At 30.9% G+C, this 21,391-nt stretch overlaps 1 long non-coding RNA gene across 2 annotated transcripts in view; it reads right to left on the bottom strand.

The window, feature by feature from the left end:
- LOC127704328 (uncharacterized) overlaps positions 1–20,048 on the bottom strand; it is a 79,502-nt gene extending 59,454 nt beyond the window's left edge. The window contains exon 1 of one of the 2 annotated variants that reach the window (XR_007983231.1): positions 19,663–20,048. This is a non-coding gene — a long non-coding RNA (uncharacterized LOC127704328). Of the gene's footprint in view, positions 1–17,673; positions 17,794–19,662 lie in introns of those variants that run through there. The other variant, XR_007983232.1, reaches the window with a different exon arrangement.
- Between the last annotated feature and the right edge of the window lie 1,343 nt (positions 20,049–21,391).

Below are 21,391 nucleotides of genomic sequence, written 5' to 3'. Positions count from 1 at the left end.
CACCAATTTTATGATATTAAATAAAAGTATACCCAAACATATAAACAGCATGTTTAAGGGGCTTTGATACATGCATTACAACAAGTCGCGTCAAAAAGGTGTTGAAGTGGCTTAGCAATTTGACCACATATCATTTAAGAATCGATCCAAACTTTCAAAATTCATTTAAATTACCTAAAATCCAAAGAAATAGAAATTATCTGACACTTATAAAACGATTGCATCATTAACGTTATAAAGATAATCTAATTAACATCATATACCCCACAACGAGCTATTTAGTTCAAACCCTCCACATGTTATGTAATATATATCTATAATTGAATGGCATCGTTACTGGGAAACGCTTATCTCAAGCATTTCTAACAACGACCATTATTTTTAATTCTTCTAAGATGAATCAATAAGTTAAAATCGACACAAATATATTGAATCTCAGGCAATGTTGAAACACTAATAAATTGCTACATTAATGAAATTTTCATCTGTGAAAAGCCTTCTATTTTCTTATAAGTAAGAGTAAAATAAGCCGTGAAGTCAATTTCGTAAAAAATCTCAGCAACAATTCGATGGCAAGTAGAATGAAGTAATTGCACTGATTAAAATACGTTGTCGAACTTAGGAAATACATGTATCATTTAACAAGCTAAAAGTTGTTCCAGTAAAGACAGATTATGAATCAGCAACAAGGAAAATTTATTGGCGACAACACCATTGGAAAGTTTCTAACCAATCAAACTATGGACAAAATGATCACATCTCACGATTTGTTAGACTTACACATATGTATGCCCGAGAGGAACAAATTGACGTACTTTTATAAGCAAAGTGGTCCTTGTCCTTTCCAATTGCCCGTTCAATCAACTGTTTCTGTCCTTCTCATAGAAACACGGAAGAACAACAAACATATGTAACTTATTCTTAGCTTGCTGTACTTGTCTTGTGTCTGACTATTTTTTGTCTGATAAGACAAATCTGTGGTATAGGAAATAAACATTTACATAGTTAGTTAATTTAAAAAATTGTTATACCAGTTTTCTTTTAGATATACGTCTGGATTATAAAAACATCTCTGCAAGTCGAGTGGTCACAGTCCAGCCTTCTATAAGCGAAAACTCAGTTTTCCAATCCATCCAATATAGCCAAAATTGATTGTGTGTTAAAAGAGACAAACAAAACCCTCCAAAAAGATAAATTATAAAATAGAACTCGTTTTTTTTTTCTTATATAAGAATTCTCTAATAAAGTTATGAATAAAACTTGCATCATCCGAAAGAACTTTATCAGCTTACTGAAGCGAATAGTAATGCGGGATATTATTTGATCGTAGTGTCCGTCCTTCCGTTTGTTACTTCATAAGTAGTATCTTCTACAAAACCAATGCATTGATTTAATTTAACCTTAATTGCATTGAAGGTCATTTATTGTTTGACCAAAACATTTTTTTGGGTTTCCCATAGCAAACTATTTACTTTGTGATATTGAGAAAGACGATAGGAACAACGCCTAAACCACTGAATACATTTCAATTAAGTTTTTACTAATGCTTAGTTGAATAAAACACTTCTTGATGACTTTTTATTTTTTATCTGTTTCATCTAAATCACGTTTTACATTCACAAAGTGAACATTGGCTTTTGGCATATGGGAGCGGGTTTTTGAATCTATGAGTCATGCTTATGGTATCGTCTACTGTGGATTCATTTATTCCGTTGGTACCAATTTCTCGGATTGATGAACAATTGTATTGTAGTAGATATTTGATTTCGTGGTTTTGCCAAAGTCTGCATTCTAGCCTTTGGAAAATTTGTTGTTCACCTTCACCCAGGACATCCACTAAAATTGATAGCATACGAATAATAGTGAACCCACAGTATTTATCTCCTTTTTAATATTGAAATTTAAAATTTATATTGGCCACACGTCGTCAAAATACATTACAAATACAACGTACCAATTTCATAGTTTTTTTGCTAGAAAAATAAACGTTTGCCAGGAAAACTGTTTAAAGGGACAAATTTGTGTATCTATGATAACCCTTGAAATGCAAGAGTTCACACAATCAGTGTTACTATAATAACTTTGTCAGAATATTTAGTTTTACTCAAATAGAAAGATGCAATATTTATTACTTGGTAAAGTTTTTCCAATGTTACCACGAAGACTTATTTCTTTCAGAAGGATTCATATATGTTGTCAAATTAAAAAAAAAAACAAAACGTTCAAATTCAAATCTTTGATTTATTCATTTTCACTTCCGTCCAAAGGAGGTGTTCGTCACTGATTATTAAGGAAACAACTATTACTCAATCGAATTAGGGACCAAAATCAGGTTATCCCGCCGAATGCTACATGTGCCGGTTCCTATCTAGGATCCTGTTAACCATTGGTTTTCGTATATTGCTGTCTAACTTAACTGTTTTTCGTTTATTGGTGATGTATAAATCAGACCGTTGGGCTTCTCTTTTTAATTGTTGCACAAATTGTTACACTAAGGAATTGTATAGCTTACTATACAGCATTGGCTTAAGTCATTGTTGAAGATCGTACGGGGACCTATCGTTACCTTTGGTCTTTAATGAACATTTATATCTTTGGTAATCATACCCCATCTCATTATATTTATAGGAATTAACTATATAACTATTAAACGAGTAATTAGTTTCAAATAATCTTAAACAAAACTTTTTTAAAACTTTTAATAAAAACATACAAAATTTGATGAAAGGTGATACTGGGACAACAAACCAAAAACACAAGTACAACCAAAAGAAAACAAACATTGTTCAACAATTACAAATACTTAACTATATTTCATATCAAGCTGCAAATCGTACAAGCCCTGAAATGATTAACTCATAAAAATTATGATAGTACGAAAGACGCGCGTATCGTCTTCATAAGACTCGTCAGTGACACTAACACTTAAACCAAAACATTTGGAACGCCAAATCATATACGATATAGTCTAGACGAGCACCAAAAAATAAATAGAAATAAAACAAAAACATTAGCTTTGTTTAACATGATACAGGAAATCATAGAAAACCTCTGAAACTGAGTCTTATTCTCATGATACGAGATTGATTTATAATATACAATTCACATCATTGTCTTCATGACAGATTAAATTGTTTCTCAAGAAACACTTAACTTCTAACAGTTTAGTTTATCAAATATTTTGTTCATACTCATCTAATGTTTTTCATTGTGTATGGCATTAAGATATAAACATGAGACCAACCTGAATATACGTATGTGATATTGATACTAGTAAAAGAATAAAGAAGTTATATTTTAAAAAAAAGTAAAGCTTTCTTGTCAAGTCTAGACTCTCCAGTCAACAGTCAAAGAGTCAATTCCATTGCAGTCAATCAAGAAATTACACTTTGTCCCTAAACAGTTGTGAATTCAAATCAAATAGCGATTATCTATGATACGCAATCAGCATAAATTTTCACAAACGCCCAAAATAATTAACGTATACATGTTACAAAAGAAGATGACTGACTGAGTTATGCATGGTGTCCTGTTATCTTTTCAACAGCTACTTAAGAACTTGATTGGATGAATGTTGTTATCAATTTCATGCTAGTGCCACCACCAACATGAAATCAAATGAAATTGTTGGCTTTAACTTTTAAATTGCAGTCAGTTAGTTCTTCTTATTAAATAACTTTTAGATATTACTTACGTAATAATAACATTATGATGAAAGAATCACTTTTAATCTAAAATGCGTTTAGTGTTGACTTATCTCGCTGGATGGAGTCAAATTTTGTATGAAACGATACAATATAATAATGCAAATACAAGCAGGATTTTGGTAGGGTTTCAACAGCCCTTTAACAGTGTAAATATTCAATACATTTCCTTTTGGTTACTTTGACTTCTTTCACTTTGCAGAATATCTTGAGAAATCCTTTCCGGTTATGTTCCGAACGTACAAAACAATGTCGTATCTAATTCAACCATGCATACTGTTGAATTTTATTTTTTGTCATAGATAATCACACTCTTAACAAGAACTTTATTTTCTTGCATTATTTACGGATTGCTGTCAAGTAGAGTTATTAATGAATGTTAACATCGTACTGGTGTACTGCAACTTTTATATTTTTCTTCATTATTATCGATTCAAGGCGCCTTTTTCGTTTGCATTGAGAGTTGAAAAATTTATGATTCTTTTTTCGTGCTGTATTGAAACTTTTGTTCAAAAATTTACTTTGGGTGCTGTATAAGAAACTATTTACTGTGCAACATATATTTGAAATATTGATTTGGTCTCTGTACAGTTTCATTAGTTCTCAGTGGGGCGATTTAGTTTAGACATTTGTGCATTAACCAGGTTCATTTCTGTCATTTCTTATTGTTTGAGTGTCTTATAATTTGGTGTATACGCCAATTCTCATGTTTTGCATAAAAGCTAGACAATTCCACAGAACGAAGACCCTGCGTATTGCATTATTGATAAATTGATAAACTGTACTATTGTGTTCGTAATGACTAAATTCCGAGAAAGTTTTCGGGAATGGCGTGATTTTATCTCCTAAAAGTGCAGCATGTTTTATTTGTTCTCTGTCTAGAATTGATGTGTTACCAATCATCAATTACAAATTAGTCTACATCATCGACAGTTAATCGATAAGTTAGTTGGTTTGTCAATTTGTTAAACGACAACTGCTATTTATTGTTTTCAAAAGTGTATTTGTTACAATCATTAGAGAAAATATGAAATAGCTGTGTAAATATTAAAAAAGAAAAAAATTGTCGAGGGAAAAACGAAAGACCATATATCTAATAAAAACAAATTACACTATTGCCAAAAAGAAATATGACGAAAAAATAACAACACCTCACTAAAGCTTTTTGCTTATGCATGTTATTATCTCTGGCGCATAAAACTCTATTATTCAAAAGGTCTCGGTGGGCGTGTGGTCTAAGTGGTCGAACTGGAAACGAAATTTAACTTAGCGATATAAAACAGTGTTTTTATTGAAAACTTCCTTTTTTTCGTTCGAGAAATGTTGCTTGCATGGAGCAAAATAAAAACGTATGTTGCTTTGAAACTTATGAAAACAATATTCACGAGATACTATCATTTTGTAACCCCAGTTTAAAATGAGATGGTAAATTAAAAAATTAAAAATCTTTCATTTTTGCAGGAATAACATTTAACATTTGAAGTCATTCCTAGTTTTCTTTAATCTATTGCAATCCATAAAATGTTATCTGAGAAAGATTTATACAAATTTGTCAGTTTGCCTCCTGAATAGGTACATTTCATTAAATAAAGTGTCAATCTAGTTGCAAAGAAAATTTGAAATAACTGCAGATTGCTTTTCTTTTTCAATTATTTTTTTGTTGAAGATGAACAAATTCCTATGCCACAATGTACTCAAATATTCTATTATCTCTTAATAAAACTAGTTAAAAAAATCTCCTGTATCTGAATCTTATTGGACTGAAAAGTATCCAGAATTAGAACTTTCAAAGTTTTATATTTTTTCAAATTTACATATCCTGTCTGGTAAATGCATATAACTTCATTTTAAAAGAGGGACGAAGGATACCAGAGGGACAGTCAAACTCATAGATCGAAAACAAACTGACAACGCCATGGCCAAAAACAAAAAAGACAAAAAGACAAACAATAGTACAGATGACACAACATAGAAAACTAAAGACTAAGCAACACGAACCCCTGAAGGGTGATCTCAGGTGCTCCGGAAGGGTAAGCAGATCCTGCTCCACATGTGGCACCCGTCGTGTTTAAAGTACTACATAGAACTTTGTTTACTAAAGTTTTAAGTTTCAAATGTCAACATTGGAAATTTATTAAAAAATCAGTGAATTCATAAACATATGTTCTAAATCTTCACTAGATTATTTACACACCAAACAAGTGTCATTATCAGACATGTAAATTTACCATTTTTTTTAAATACTAAATAATGTATAAGGTTCATTTGCCACACCTTGGCAAAGTTAGTATAGGGAAAACTTCCGAGGTTTACCGATTCATCTAAAAAAAATTGTGTAGACCAAAAAAATCTAGTAAACCACTATTTTTAATGCCTTATCAGCTAATATTTGTTTCAACTGATTATTACAAGAGTAAACAATAGATGTCACTAGTAAAACGTACAAAATTAAAAGCCCATCTGGTGCACCTAAGTACATTTCGGTGTTTGCTTGGGTTCGTTTTCATCAATGTTCCGTTTAGTTGTGTACTGTTTTGTAATTTTCTGTCATTTTAACAGTAATAAATTTAGAAATATTCTACAGTGGTCAATCACGTCTATTATGAGCTACATGGTCTATTACAGAGTATTCAGTAACTACTATTAACCCCTGACATTGCGTGATGGATGCGTGTGCAGATCTAGAACGACTGCGATCAACATGTCTGACCACTCAAGCATGACAATATATGATGAGATTGACTTTAAATCAATATTGGAAATACTTAAATCCAACGTCTTTGAAGCTCAGATCATTGATATTTGAGGTCAAAATTGTTGAATACACATCTTTTGCTAGTAAAAAAAAACGATTATTGTGACTAATTACAATTGTAAGGACATTAACATTTAAATGAGTGGTTCTCCTCCAAATGTTCTCACTTCAGCAATACTTTTGTGTTACTTACATGAGAAGCAGCAGACGATAAGCAACAAAGGGAACAACATATGTAATGTCCATCAAAACATATACTAGTATCCAATGACAAATTTCCTTATATTATATAAATATATACATGTATTGCTGTACACAGATATCATATCGAAGGAAATGCATGAGCATTGTTCCAGATTAGTTTCGAAACCTTCACAATATATGTGTTTCCTTTTACCTGAAACTCCAGTTGCATAAGAAGTGCACAGAAAAAAAACTATTTAATAATCAAATGGTCAGTCATATAAAAATATATATTTCCTGTACAAATATGTCCTAATTTTACTTAGTTATGTTTTCTTTTCCCCAACTTTTTTTTTATTTTCAAGACTCGATATGTTTTCTTCTGCTTATGAAACCTTTTTCCACAACTTATAAGAACCAGACAAATTATCCAATTACTTTATAGTATGTCACATCTTAAGTTGTCTGCACGTTAGGTGTTTATAATTTCTTAATGTATTTATGTATAAAACGTATAGTCTCTTACAGTTGAATGCAATAGTATAACGAATATACTTTCATTCATATAAGATTAGACTTGAGATAGATAATACAATGTATGTCTATCGATTAGTGCACTTATGCATTAGAAAATTCAATGTATTATTCATTATAGCACATTTCAATATTTCCGTTAAAAAAGCTTGAAGCTATTTATATTTTAGAAAAATCAATTGCGACACAGTGTCTGGGTTTCATCATTTCGTTAGCAAATGCAATTATCAACGACATAAAGATAATAGATTAAGTATATTAATTCATAATTAGCGGAAGCGCTTCACACTACAAATGTGCACATGATAAAAGATTTTACAACCCTTTAAAATTTCAAAAAGAAGTATTTGATTCTTATAATTACATATTTGTTGCTTCTACCATGAACGTTCGAGTTAAAGCAAGATTTTATTTATTTTTCCATGCATTGTTGTGACGTTTTCACGAGAAGCACGTGTTGTCATAAATGTTGAATTTTATTGAGAAATAAAATTTGCATTGGAATGCCTATCGATTGCCTTCAGCCAATTAAAAGTGTGGATTCTTATGAAAAGTACATGAAGTGTAATTATATTTAACTAAAATTGACATTGTAGACACAATAATGTATTCCGTCTCAAGTAAATGTGGAGGTATGTGCTAATACTTCGAAATGTGTAAACATGGAATTGAAATCTCCCGTACGCTTACCCAGGTAACTCAATTTAAGGACTTTTTGAAATATTCCAAATTGTGTCTGTTGCATTTTGATCAGTTATTGACAAATATATCGACGAACTCAATTGTTTGAATAAAAATAAACTAAAATGCATCACATGCGAGTCATGGGTGTAGAACACTGCTTCTGTATATATCATCAACATATTCTGATCTGGGTGTTTTTATATATGAGGAGGCAAAGAAAAATGACGTATACGTTTACGTCTTATATAAACTAACTTTTTATACATTGTGAGAGAGAGTTGTCCATAACTTCTTATTTATATGAACATTTTGTCTACTGATTGAGATGTTTCAAAAAGTTGCACAAACATGTTTGGTTATCTAAATAAAATATCTGTACGTTATAAATGCATCGAATCCTGAAGTACAGAAGCCGAAACAAATAGATGTTAAACTTGCAGAAAAAAATTCAGATATATGCAGAACAGAGGACCGATAAAACTCTTCTACAAACTAAGGATTATTGCTTAATGAAAACAATTTGGTAATATATACATTGTCGAAGGCCGTATGGGTGTCTATAATTGCTTACAATCGTTTTATTTGAACCTTAGTTGATAGTTGTCGCATCGGCAATCATAGCACATATCCTTATTTTTATAATGTAGCGTAAATGATTTAAAGATAAGCATATATTGTTTAAAGATCAACCAAAATACATATGTCTTTATAGCTAAGGTTCCAACTCCTACAGGCAAAAGTTATTATGAGATTAATCTGATATTTTCAAATTCGTTTGAATTGTTTCACTTTTGTTTTTGTGTCTGGGCCTTTTTAGGCTGACTATATAGATGATTTAGTATGGGTTTAGTTAATTGTTGAATGCTGTGCAGTCAGTTTTAAAACAAAAACGCTTAAAACGCACTCAAATTTTAAAGGACTATTTTTATTTACGTTGCATTGTAAGACAATTGTTTGAACTTGTTATTGTTATTAACCAATTTCGGTCATTGCTTTATCAACCGTTCTTACAGTTTTGCTGCGCCTTGTGTTCTGGCTTTATTAGCTAATGTATTTTGCGTTGATCTCTTACTCCTCCGAACTAAATTTATTTACTTACTGTTCAAAATGTATTGTTACGAAGAGCAAGTAAATAGAAGCAAATTAACAAAAAGGTGCCTGGATAGCAAAGAATGAGTTGCAGAGAATATGTCTTTATACGATATATATATTTGTGCATGACCCAGTGAGCTGACTAGCTGGTTACAATCATAAATAAGCTCTTTCGTATAAATATCTGTAAATATCCATAAACATCATACATCATATGAATATTCAAAATATCCAACACAGATGATAGGATGTCACGATAAAGGCATTAAATAATCAACATGACCTATTTAGCTGTTGTCTAGGATATATAACCATAAACTGAAGACGTAGATAATTACTTTGTACATGATAACAATTTGATACCTCAAATTATCATATTGTAAAATTATTAACTCATCCATGATGGTAGAGAAACTATATATGAATGTCTAAATGAGAAAAGAAATCCATGATAACGGACAATATTTGTTTGTTACAATCCTAAATATAGAAGTGATAGTGGTAATAGTAGTAGTTATAGTAGTAGTAGTGGTAGTAATTTTTTCGTAGTAGTAGTAGTGTAGTAAAAGAAGCCACTGTAGATATCAGTCAAAACCTCTCTTCAAAACTGTCATTTAATCTTACATAGTCATATATATTCTTAACTGATCAAGAAAATTTCTGCCTTACAGATGATCAAGGTAGAACTGCCATAATCAGTTCTAGGGTAAAACCATCATAATCAGTTCTGGTGTAGAACTGTTCAAGACTGTTCTAATGGAGAACTATCAGAATCAGTTCTATGGTAGAACTGTCCGTAATCTGTTCTAGAGTTTTCTAAAGTGACTTGAATTATAGGTTCTTTCCTACGTAAATGTTATTTCTCTGGGTTTAAAGTTTATTTTCAATAAAGCAGACATTATACAATCTTTTTGTATTTTAGTATTATAATGTAAATTGTGGTACACCCTACTATTAATAAAAGTTCATAAAACTAAAGAAAACCAAAAATAAATAAATGAATGATAACAATTACGAAAATAAGTATGTGAAAAGTTATGTCATGTTGCACACTCATACGGCGCTCTGAAAATGCTTGCTCCGTAAAAAGCAGATCTAATTGTCTTCTTCACACCAATTTCATGGAAATAAATTAAATTATACACAAACGCATGAACGGCATGTTAAGGGGCTCTGGTAAATTCCTTGGAACAAGTCGCGTCAAAAAAGGTGTTGAAGTGACTTAACAATTTGACCACATATCGCTGAAGATTAGATCCAAACTTACAAACTTGATGTAAATTACGTAAAATCTAACGAAATCGAGAGCATTCGACATTCAGTAAATGATAAGAAATTTAACGATATAAAGATCATCTAATTAAAGTCATTTACCTCACAACGAGCTGGTAAGTTAAAATCCTCACAAGGTTGTGTAGTCTATGTTTATAATTGAATGGCATCGTTACTGGGAAACGATTATCTTAAGCTTTTCTATCATCAGCCATTAATTCAAACTCTTCTAGGAAGAAACAACAAATTCAAATCTACACAAATAAATGGCAACTCACGCAGTTTTTGCTGCTTATTTTGAAATAATTGCTACTTAAATGATATTTTCAGCTGTGAAAAGTCTATAATTTACATGTAAGTAAGAGCAATTAAAACAGGCCGTGATATAAATTCCTAGAACATCTTGTTAACAACTCATGGACAAAACAGATACAATAAATGCAGGTTTTTCCATACAGTTCCAACTTAAAACAACTTAAAACAAATGTATCATGTATGTAAAGTTGTTCTAGAACAGACAGATTGTGAATAAACAACAATGAACACTTATTGGCATCAACGCCATTTGCAAGTTCTTAACAACAAAAATATGGACAATGGCCACATCTGAAGAAATTCCTGATCTACGCCAAAAATAAAATTGATGAATTTGTTAGACTTTGCTGTCCTTGTCCCTTTCCCATTGCCCGTCCTATTTACCTTTTCTCTCAATCTAATCGATAAACAGAAGAACAAAGGACATAACCAAAAGCAACAAAATACTTTTTGCAAAGACCAAAATACGTTTCTATTCTCAATTTTTAATAAAGCAATAATTTTCTACATTCGCGATGTTCAAAGGATCATACATTCATGTGCAGGTGTTTATCTTGCTATAATTGTCTTGTACAGATCTGACCCTCTTTCGTATGTTCTAGACTCAATCTAGGGAATTAACATTTATAAAACCAGCAAATCGATAAAAAAAACCACTAAATCAATATGTATATATTTAGAAAGACGTCTGGATAGCGAAAAATGTCTTCAAGTCTGATGGTCACAGCCCAGTCTTCGATACACGTCAATCCTTGTTTTAAATCCATCCAAAATACAACAAAAAATGTTTTCTGATGTATTTAGAGACAAATTGAATAAAAACTCCAAATTAAAAAAAAAATCAGAAATTACCATGCTTTTTTTAAATAGCATTTTATCCTCTAATAAATTATTGAAAAACCTTGCAACATCTGAATGCAAGCACAGCGTACTTTATAAAACCCCATTTACTGCAACGGACAGTACAGCGGGATAGTAATTGATCGTTGAATCCGTCCGTCATTTCGTCACTATATAAGCACAATAAAGTGTTTGTTCTATAATACCAATGCATTAATTTGAATCAACCTAAAATGCAGTGTGGCTCACTGATTGTTTGAACAAAACATCTTTTTGTGGTTTTTTATAGAAAAATGTAAGCTTTGCAAAATTGAGAAAGACCGTAGTCGCATCGCATCAGCTCATCCAATAAATTAATTTCAATAAAACTTTTACTGATGTTCATATAAATGAATAAAATATTATATCGAAGATTTTAGAATTGATAAATATATTTCATCTTAATTATGTATTGTTTTCACGAAGCAATAAATTACTTTATTAAGTTCAAATCAGGGATTCATCCTTATGGTCATTTCCGTTGATCTTTTATTTACATCACTGGAAGTTAACCAATCAAATTTAACCCCTTTTTTCCTGTTTACAAGCTTCAGAAACCATATAACCTCAAGTTTCCAAAAGATTTTATAGAAATATCAAATAAAAAGGATGGTGCTGTGAAACGCCAAAAATATATGTTTATGACTGCAATGAAATGTATGATTAATTTCATACAACTGTCAAATTCAAGAGAATATTTTTTCGACCCTTTTTCGTATGAAACCAGATGTGACGTACTATGATTTGGTGGTATTACACCTTCTAAACATACTGTTGTCTGTCTTACTACCATTTAAGTTGTTTTATTTGCGCCTAGATGTCTTTTTTTTCTATTTATCATACAAACATTTGTGTTTAGCCTTTAGACGGTATCATATTTCAGATATTGTAAAGGAATATAATAAAACGCAAGATAGACGACTTAATATCTCATCTGTTCGTCTATGAATGACAACAGATATTGACTAATAGCATATAGATAATAGTTCTGTTTTGAGAAAAGTTAGATACTGTTATAATTAGAATCGTGTGAATATGGAATTATGGATTACTTAGTGAACAAGCTTTCAGTCCAATTATATCTCAATCGGTTTTGATGAAAGGTGTCTAAAAGAAGTAAAAATCAATTATAAGGGAATGATTTATCTTTTAGTATTTTTTTTATGACATTTTAACAGAGGTTAATTCAAAAATCACATTAACTGGTCACTCACGACCATTATGATCTACACGGTCTATTACGGGTTACTTTGGTACCTGATATTTACCCCTGAATTTGCCTGAAACTGGCTGCATGCAATATGTTTGAACACTCTATCACAAAGAAAATGCTTTTAGTGTTAAGACACTTGTTTCATGTGTAGGTTAAAACGACCGTTTCAGACTTAAAGCAATCCAACTAGTGATCTACAAATCATTGCAACAAACTTATCGAAATTTTATCCAACAATTAAGTAAATTAAACAGATTAAAGAAAACAACTTATACTGTACCTATAACTACGATATTTACTAAATAACGTGTGAAACGAACTTCGCATATGATTAAGCGTTTAAAAAAACTGTACTAGTCAAATAGTGTTTTTATACAAAATCACACGTATGAGACATCGATCGCAATATCTGATGATATTGACTTGAAATCAACATGTTCATTACGTTTGATACGACGGCTTCAAAGCTAAGATTACTTATCATTTTGGTCAACATAAACTGGTTATTGTGAATAATAACCATTGTGAGGACAGTAAAATCTACATCTGATGTTCCCATCAAAAGTTTTGAAATGTCACTTTAATAATGCTTTTGTGCAACCTACCTGAGAAGCAGCAGCGGTTAAGCAGCAAATGGAATAACACAATGGTATATGTAATGTCCATTAAAACGTATATCCAATTACAATTTTCTACAATCACATATAAATGTTTTGATGTACGCACATATCAAAAGACAGGATTGAGTATTTTACTTATTAATAATTTCATTCAGTATATGTATTTCCTGTTACCGGTAAGTTCATTTACCTCAGGATATGACAGGGACAAAGCACTGTTCAATAATCAAATTGTCAGTCATATATACTGATATATTTCCTGAAAAAAATTGCAAATATGTCAGAACTTGAATTGGTTACTTTTTTCTTTTCCTTGATTTGATTTTTTGCTAATTTCCAGACTAGATGTGTGTTTCTTTGCTAGTAAAACGTTTTTAAACTTCAGTTTAAAGAGACAGATATTGACCAATTACTTAATAGTGTTTATAAAGAATAAACAATTATATCACATCTTCAGTTGTCGGAACGTTATGTGTTTATTTTTTTTTATTCATATATAGATTTAATTACAATGTCTTTGGAATGTTAGTTCTCTAATAGTTGAAATCCAAGAACGAATATATTTTCATTAACAGAATATCATACTATAATTGGATTGGTGCACTGATGCAACAAATTACTATATGTCTCGTCATAGTACAATTCAACAATGCCGTTAAATCCTTGAAACTGTTTACATGTCAGATCGAAACAGTGTCTGGCTTTCAACATTTCGTTAGCACATGCAATTTTAAAAGACACAAAGATAATTCTTTGAAAAGATTCAGTATACTAATTCAAAGTGAGTAGTTAGCTTGTCTGCCTTTGACTTAGTTTAAGCTGTATAGAATACAACTGAAAAACCTTTCTGTTATTTCGTTTTAATTATGACATTTACTGACATATGATTGTATTGTCAGAATCCCGGCATACGGAATTAAATAGGAATCTCAGTAACGTTACAACACAGTGTTGTCATTTTCCGAGATCGGTTATTTTTTAGGGTCGATACCGAATTCTTGGAACGCTTTATGATAATTTAAACAGACCATTACTAAAACATTTGAACTCCCTAATGTCACATTTGTACTAAAGATAATCTTTCAGTTCATATGGCTTAGAAACTTGGTATCCGTATATCAACGGCTGTGCGTTTCACATCCGTTTGCGCATTGTGCACAACGAAACGGGCTGTTGGTTTGTAGGACCGTCAGACATGAAGATTATCGTATTTGAGGACAGTCTGATTATAGGTTTGACCGCAGAAATGTCTATGATTAGATATCTAGATATATTTGGATAATTGTCTCACTTATAATTTGCAATCATACTACATCTTATTTTATACTTTTACTGATTCAGTTGGTCATATTGTGCCTAACGTTTCTACTTAACTTCATGTATACATCCTTGGCTTTCAAATGTTTAGGCTTGAGCATTCATAATAAGGTAAATCCAGGCAAATACTTCAAACGTACACAATGTATAAAGTACTATTTTCATCTTCATTGTATTGCATTGCAATTTCTTGAAGTGGATATTGTTAATCATTTATTTCGGTCATTGATTGTTCATCCGTTCACAAAAGTCTGTTCTGTCCTGCAGTTCATGTAATATAGCACTAGTAATTGATTTGATGTTTAAAACCTCTGAACTAAGATTATTTAATTATTGTTGAAAACGTGTTCAAAAGAATACGTACACAGAGCCAGTGAATAGACGTAAATTAATGCCAACAAGATGTATGGACACTAATGAATTCGCTGCACTGGATATGTCTGAAAATAAACTTACAATATTTTTAATTCATGACACTAACCGTTCACTGGCTGGTTACAATCATTCACAAGATCTTTCTTGTAAATATATGTAAAAATCATAATATGTTCCAAATAAGAGTCAACATTCCAAAATATCCAAACTCATAAGGAAATGTCAAGATACAAGCATCAGTGAAAGGAAACACAATTTGTATTTAATGACCACACAATAAACCTTACTTACAAAATACAAATATAGTTTTGTAACATTAGTTTGACCATGTGTGTGACATATGGCTTTGGGCATTACATAACTTCTTAACTTTTGGAATATTAAATTTAGAACTGATGCAACTCCTTTGCATTTTCACTAAAGAAACCCCTGACCACCAGTTTTTGAGAGGTTTTGAAAGGGTTTACGAAGCGAAGCGAAGATTGATGCTCAAGAACCGTTGCTGCGAATGAACATAAGTCTTTAACTGTTTCAATTTGTTTGTTGTTATAGTGATTAAGATTATAACACAATGTTGACTGCTGTACCCCTATTTTTGACATTTTTTCCTACTATGTCTGTTTGTTTTGTTCACATATTGTTGTCAATATGATATAATTTTATGTGACTGTTTTACAAGTGAGAGGTTTAGCTAGCTGTAAAACCAGGTTTAATCCACCATTTTCTACATAGTCAATCCCTGTACCAATTCAGGAATATAATAGTTGTTTTCCATTCGTTTTATGTGTTTGAGCTTTTGTTTATGCCATTTAGTAAGGGACTTCGCTTCCCGGTACTTTTGTTGTTTTACTTTTAATATCCTGTTAAAAGTCCTACAGCTGTTGAAATTAGGTACCCAAAATCTCGATATTAAACAATTACGCCCAAGATATTTCGAGGATCAGTTAGGGCACGATCATACTGAGGAATAGTTATAATGAAACTATCCCTCAAAGCAAAGTCTGATTCTTCTCGTTTCGTTTTATTAGTAAGACATTCAGAAACATTAAAGCTTTCTAGTCTTTAAGTCTCAAGTCCAGTCTAGTCCAAGAGTTCAGTCCAGTCCAGGCACTAAACAGTTGTCTAGCGATTATCCATGATCTGTAATCAATATCAATAAACGACAAACAAATTTAAATATACTTTATCATAGACGATCATTAACTTGGTTATGCCTGGTTTCTTGTTGACATTTCAACAGTCATTTAAGATCTAGAGGTGACACTTGATCTTCATGAAAGTTGTTATCAATTTCATGCTGGTTGCATCACCATCATAGAATCAACTAAAATTATTGGTTTAAAGTTTTTAATTGCAGTCAGTTAGTATTTGATAATACATAAAATTCAGATAATACTTACGTAATACTTACATTATGATAAAATAATCGCTAGTAATCTAAAATGCATTTAGTGTTTACTTATCTCGGTTCATGGGGTTAAATTTTTAAATGAAACAATAAAATTTGATGATGCTAAAACGAGTAGAATTGTTGGTAGGTCTCAACAGCCCTTGCACAGTGTATATATACATTCAATCTTTTATATACAAATCATTGCTTATAAGAAACTTAGGTATTGTTATTAAGACTTCTTTTTCTTTGCAGTTAATATAAAAATGATAAGACGAGAAATGATTGCCAATGAGGCAACTATCCACCAGATTTCAGATGAAGTGAATAAAAGTCTTATTGTTTGTAAAGGTTATTTCTCATCTGATATAAGTATACATGTATTCAGTGTCGTAACTGAATTCTATTCTATGAATGAAGAATTATCGAACCATCGATTATTAAATGAAATTCAGAGATCTAATTTGGATACATGTATATGAACGAGGTATTTCAAAACCAAATATTTATACCAGAACAACAACAAAAAACACCGAACAAAAGACGTTTTTCTTCAAATTCTACAGCTATCGATATTATAAGTATCTGCAAAAAGTTTTCAGAATTTTTTACCTTTCCAATTTTAATCACGGTTTACTCTCATTCCACAGTATTATAACATCTTTCGAAGTAAGTATTTCTCCGACAAAAGTACAATTTTACCCTTTACATTTAATAAACATTTCAGTCTGTAGTACATACTACCTTTAACTGGTGAAATCATTACTGGTTATGTTACGAACGTAAACAGAAAACAATGTCATATTTATTTCAACCATACGTTCAACTCTTAAGTGTTTAATTCATAGATAATCATACAATTAACAAGAATTCATTGTCTAGCATTTTTAACGAAATGCTGTCAAGTAGACGTAATTGATGAAAGTTAACATCGTACTTTTGTACTGAAACTTGTAAGTTTTTCTTTATTTACATCGATTCGCGTTTTCCTTTTGAATTAAGACTTAAATAATTTATTTATTAATTTACGTTTTTTTTTATTTTCTGTTGAAACTATTGATACAAAACTTACTATGGGCATTGTACTAGAAAGTATTTGATGTATAACATATATTTGGAATATTGATCAAGTTTTCAGTTGAGCGATTTATTATCATCACATTTTAGACATTTGTGCATTGTCCAAGTTTATTTATCTCATTTATTATTGTTTAAGTGTCTTGTCATTTGGAGTATACGCCAACTCTATTGCTATTCATGAAAGCTAGACATGTCCTCATATTGCACAAAATGAAGACCTATCGTATTGAATCAATAGTAAAATGAAAAACTGTACTTACTGATGGTTTCTATAGTGTTCGATATGAAAAATTCCGTGAACGTATTACGGAATGGCGTGATTATATCTCATAAATGTGCAGCATGCTATATTTGTTTTCTGCATAGGATTGATTTGTCTGGAGTTACAAATAAGTTAATCAATTACAAAGTAGTCTACACCATCGACATTTAGTCAGAAATTTTGTTAATTTAACAATTTGTAAAATTACAATTATTGTTTATATTTATTACACAATTTTATTTGTTAGTCATTAGAGAAAATGTAAACAGCTGTCTAAAGAATAAAGAGAGGAAGATGTCGAGGGAAAAAATAATAGACTATCAATCTAATAAAACAAACTTCACAATAGCGAAAAAAGAAAACGACAAAAAGACAACAACACCGCACCAAAACTGCAGGACCGGGAAAACTTTTCACATTTGTGCCTATGCATGTTATTGTCTAAGATGCAAACACGGTTATTTTTTAAAGATAATGCCGCAAATAAGCATTAATTTAATAAATGCAAACTTCAACAAAATGTTCTGAATAATTTGGATTATTTTTATGCAAATGTGTATGTGTTTCGTATCATTTTCTGGTAGCACTACTAACATGTTGTCTAAAACAGATATTTTCCAGTCATACTTGCTTATTGTAGATTACACCTGTTCAAATGTTAATTATTGAAACAATTGGCAATTGACTATCACTATCAGGACTTGACAAAGATACCTTGAAAATGAAAATGTACTTTACAAGAACACTGTAACGGTTAATTAAAATTACATTAGTGTTGTGATCTAAGTACTATAATACATAAGAAAAACAATTACATTATAATTTTTAATAAATATTATTCTTAAAGAATTTATGAAATATTTTGATTGTAACTTTTTACAGGAATATTTTAAAATAAGTTTGCATTGTATTTACAAATGATGACTCGTTAAAATGTAAATTTACTAATTTTTGAATGATTTAGCGATGTAAAAGGTTCATTCACCACTACTCGGCAGATTTTAGATGGTGGAAACTTCTGAGGTATACTGATTTGTATCAAAATAAGTTTGGTGACCAGATACATCTACTAAACCACTTATTTTAATGCCTGATCATCTTATATTTTTATTGATTTTTGCAGGAGTAAACAATAAATATCCGTAGTGAAATATAAAAATGCAAATGCCAACTCGTCCGGTGCACCCGAGTACAATTCGGTGTTTGCTTGGGTTTTGTTTTTTGTGTAATGTCTTGTGGACTTTTGTATGTCTGTTCGTTGTTTCTGTGGACATGACCTTATCTGTGTTTTTAATGACAGGTGTTTAGTTGACGCCCATGTTTCTTGTTTTCCTATTAGTCATACGATAGTTCGTCAAATTCAAGACATTATGATATATCTATATTCTGAAACATGTTGCAAGGACATGTGTCATATACAAGACAGACGATGTAATGTCTCATCTTTTCGTCTAACATTGGCATTAAACTGATAATTGACCAATAACATACAAATAATCATTCCCTATTGGAGAAAAGTCAAATACTATTTTAATGATAATCGTGTTAGTGTGTAATAAATAATTACTTAGAGATCATGTGATCGTGTTAGTATGTAATTGATAACTACTTAGAGATCATGTGACCGTGTTAGTATGTAAATAGTAATTACTTAGAGATCATGTGATCTGTCCTATTATATCTTAATCGATTTTGAACAAAGATGTCCAGTTAAAATGACGGTTATCCAATATGAAGAAAAATTACAGGTATGCAACATCCATCTAGATATCTAATGAGCTTCACTAAATCAACAAGGGCAATAGGTAGATCCAACGGCTTAGAAGCTCAGATTTTTTTTCAAGATAATTGAAAAGACATCTTTTCTAATAAAAAAAAACCAAAGAAAAACTGGTTATTGTGACTAAACACAATTGTAAAAATTTTAAAATTTATATAAGATGTTCTCTTCAAAATTTTCGAACTGTCACTTCTTTGTGCCACTTACCTGAGAAGCAGCAGAAGATAAGCAACAAAGGGAACAACACAATGGTATATGTAATGTCCATTAAAACGTATATCCAATGATAAATTCCTTGATATTCAGTAACAAATACATTTACTACTGTACGCAGATGTCCTATCCAAAGAAATGAAAGATCATTGTTCCAGATTAGTTTCGAAACCTTTACTTGTAAATTGCAGTCAATACATATATCTCCTTTTACCTTTATACCCAGCTACATAAAGAGATCACAGAAAACAAAATGTTCGATAATCAAATAATCATTCATATATATACATATATACTTCCTGTACACATATGTCAGGAGATTACTTTGTTACTTTTTCTTTTCCTTAACTCATTCTTTAAATTACAGACTCGATATGTTTTTCTCTTAACATTCTAATAGAGACAGACATATTATCGAATTACTTTATAGCGTTTACAAAGAATAAACAATTACGCCATATCTTCAGTTGTCTGCACGTTAGGTGTTTATAATTTCCTAATAGGCTTATTTACACTTAGCAGTGACACGGTAGGTCTGTAACAGTTGAAATGCAATAATGTAAACGAAGATGTTTTAATTAATAAAAGATGAGGCTTCAGATAGACAATAAAAAAACAGTATATTAATCGATTGGTGCACTGATGCAACATACTTTTGTCTTGTATTACCCATTATAGTTCTATTAAATATTTCCGTTAAAAATATTGAAACTGTACACATTTTCAGGAAAATCAACTAATTTCGACACAGTGTCTGGTTTTAAAAATTGCAATAGCATAGGTAAATATCGGCGACATAAAGAGAATTCTTTGAATAGATTGAGTGCATTAATTCAAAATTTGTAATTGGTTTGCCTTTCTTTGTCGTTGTTTAATCTGTACTAAAACAGAAACACTTTTTGATGCAATATGTAATATTACTTTTACTAAAGAAAATAGCTGTATTGCTAAAATTCGGCGTTTAGGATTGCTTTCCATAAACTGCAGACGTTATGAATTACTTTGTACAAAATAAAGGTTTGATATGAAATACTATCATATCAAAAAATTATTAACTTATTGATGATTAAACTTTATATTACAGTCCAAATTTATTGATAACAGACATTATTCGTTTGTTATAATCCTAACTTTAACTTTAGCATTACAGTAGAATTTGTTGGCAGCAACGAGTACAGTAACAGCGACAATAACACTTTCACAGCAGCAGCAATTACGGTTGTAATCTACAGCAGCAGCTGGAATGGGTAATTAGTAATGAGTAATATGTAGTAATGGCGGTAGTGTTTATAGTAGTAGTAGTAGAAGTAGTAATAATAGTAAAAGTAGTTTTAGTAATAGTTGTAGTAGTAGCATTAGTCGTCGTAGTAGTAGAATAAAGTGTTTAGAGTAACGGAGTTATAATAGAGATCAGTTTAAACCTCTCTTTAGAACTGTTAGAATGATCTGTCAAAGAGGTTATCTAGACAGTTTCAGAACAGTTCTACCATAAAACTGTATAAACTTATTATAATCAGTTCTGGGGTAGAGTTGTACAAGAATCAAAATCGGTTCTAGGGTATTACTGTCCAATTTCTACGGTTGTTTAAAATGACGTATATTATCGGATTTTCCCTGTAAGTAGTGTTTTAGATAACACATGGTTAAATTAATTTCAGTCCTGAATGTATGTTTTAATTCTGTTATTTCTGTAGAAAGTTATCCTCGACCTGTATTATTGTAT

This window comes from Mytilus californianus, unplaced genomic scaffold (genome assembly GCF_021869535.1).
Source record: "Mytilus californianus isolate M0D057914Y unplaced genomic scaffold, xbMytCali1.0.p SCAF_6, whole genome shotgun sequence".
Classification (NCBI taxonomy): Eukaryota; Metazoa; Mollusca; class Bivalvia; order Mytilida; family Mytilidae; genus Mytilus; species Mytilus californianus.
Note: the sequence above shows the minus strand (reverse complement) of the source record. Positions and strands in the feature narration are given on the sequence as shown.